Source organism: Phasianus colchicus, chromosome Z (assembly GCF_987193195.1).
Source record: "Phasianus colchicus chromosome Z, bPhaCol1.hap1.1, whole genome shotgun sequence".
NCBI lineage: Eukaryota > Metazoa > Chordata > Aves > Galliformes > Phasianidae > Phasianus > Phasianus colchicus.
In genome coordinates, this window is record NC_143476.1 from 62448933 (window position 1) to 62451200 (window position 2268).

The 2268-nt window shown below is 41.4% G+C and overlaps 1 pseudogene; it reads right to left on the reverse strand.

The window, feature by feature from the left end:
* Nucleotides 1-413: 413 nt before the first annotated feature.
* On the reverse strand, nucleotides 414-2023 carry LOC116239095 (uncharacterized; annotated as a pseudogene).
* Between the last annotated feature and the right edge of the window lie 245 nt (nucleotides 2024-2268).

A 2268-nucleotide genomic window follows, 5' to 3' on the forward strand; every position in this document is an offset into this window, starting at 1 on the left:
TGAAAAGCATCAGTGCGAAAGGCTTTATGATAGATTTCTTTTGTGACCACATCTAACACATATTAGATGGGTCCCTTTATTAATTTCCCAGTTTGTTAGGAATTTGGAAACACTGTGGAGAAGTTACATGCAAATCATAATCAGTTTGGTAAAAAGGTGTGAAAGAAGGGGGTCAAATGAAATGCTATCACTGTGCAGGGAGTAGCAGTAAGCCAGGATGACCTGTAAAAACTCTGAACCCAGTTGTGAAGTTTAACAGATCCTAGAACTGATATCAATTACCAACCACACCCACAACAATACAAAACATAACACTATTGCAACAACAACAACAACAAAATCAAGAGGTATATTCAGTATTCTAGCATGATCAAATCTTCAGTATTTGTGTCACAAAACACAAATGGTTAAAATCAGCTATTAGCCTTTTCGTGTTCTGTCAAGCTCCCATGGGGATTTTCTGTAAAATAAAGCAAGACACCAACTTGCCCTTTTTTGGCTTTGTTAATATGGTTAAAAAATGAGGGAACAACCCAGCAAGTGTTGATTTCATATTCCTTTTTCGGGGTGTCTTTAGCCTTCCAATGATATTTGTTAAAGGATTCCAGTAAGGTTAGGGAAACTGGCCTCAGGTTAGCTGAGTCAATCGACACAGTCTGGCCAGGGAGATAAGAGGGTCTCCCTAGCTTACGTTTATGATTAATATTTCTCCTACCAGTTTTTACTGGCAATGAGACCCTTCCAGTCCCACTGAGCTTTGGGCTAGGTGGCCTGGGGGCAAGGCTGACCGCTGCAAGTCTTATTCCCCTAGGCTCAAATTTACTGGAGGAAGAAACCACTGGCCCATATTTTCTCCCATAGTTAATTAACTCTTGGGCAACCTTCCCCCATATCCATACTTTGAATCCTGACTGCAGATGGTTGGGGGTTACTGTTCCTCCCAACGCTGCCCGGGCTCTCTTTCCCTGAGGCATTACCTGTATTTTTCCTTGCAGTTGTATATCTATAGGATTTAACGACTCTGGAAGCCCCCTAATTAGAGAGGTCATCCTTTCAGGCATCATCATAGGTGACTCATGGTGTGGCTGCAGCTTTCTATCATACATCATTTGGAGACAAGCAGCCTTTTGAACACTCTACTAACTAATCAACTGTTCCAGTAATAGAAAAAGGGTCTCCCCTTTCTAAAGGGTTGAGACCATTTGCCCAGTAGGCAGCCCTCTGTGTTAAGGACCAGGGAGCATGATTGTTGCCAGTAGTTAAAAATACTCTTGGTCCCCAGTAACCTTCTGCTTCCTTTTCCGTTAGAAGAATCTGGTCTCCACCAGTGAGACTAACCATACTCTGTTTCTGATTCCTTTGCAGAGCGGCTAAATTTTTTTTTTCAATTTTGCTAGTTCAGTGGCTGAGAAAGGAATTTTTTAACATTCGTTTGAGGATCTAGAGCCTCGCTGTTATCGAAATTATATTTGGTTTTTATCAAAGGACACAATGGGGCTACTGGGGTTTCTAATTTACCTAGCTTTTCCTTCATTCCTTGTAGTTCCTCCTGAGGCAAAGTTTTTTCTCGAGGCAAACTATGGGTGACAGTACTTCTGGCATGCATATATGTTAACAGTTCCTTAAAAGCCATTTGCAACAAAGCCAAATTATGTTTCTCTCTTTCTAATTGTTCCTCCAGGTTCACTATTTGATTCTGCAGAGTATTTACCAATTCTTGTGTTCCTTTAACTGATTCCTGCAGTACTTGTATAGTTTGGGTTTCTGCTGAATGCTTTTCATCTCGGAACTCCATGGCAGCTTTTAAAGCAGCCCCAAGTACTGCACAAATAAACGACTTTCCTTTTCCAGCTCAGGTACAAGCCTCATTTTGTAAAACACGAATACGGTCTGAAACACTCTGCAAGTTATACCAGTTCTGTTGTGCCCAATCCACACCTGATAAAGAGGGTCGAGCACCATGTTTTTCTAGAAGATCAAATAACACATCTTCATTTCTCGTGGTGGCAATGCTGCCACTCATTTTTCAATACGCAGAAAGATCTACACTAAAGGAGAAGGAGGCATACATATTCAAAAAGCTCACGTAAGTCCTTGCCTCCCCCCAGGGAGGCACACAACACCTATTAAACAAATGCAAATGCTCCAATCACTCTTCTCTTTCTCTGAGGGAAGCACACAAAAGAGTTCAAATTTCACGCTTAAGTTACAAGATACTTAAACCACAAAATGCAGAGAGGTCTTCCCGAGGAGGTACACACATAATCA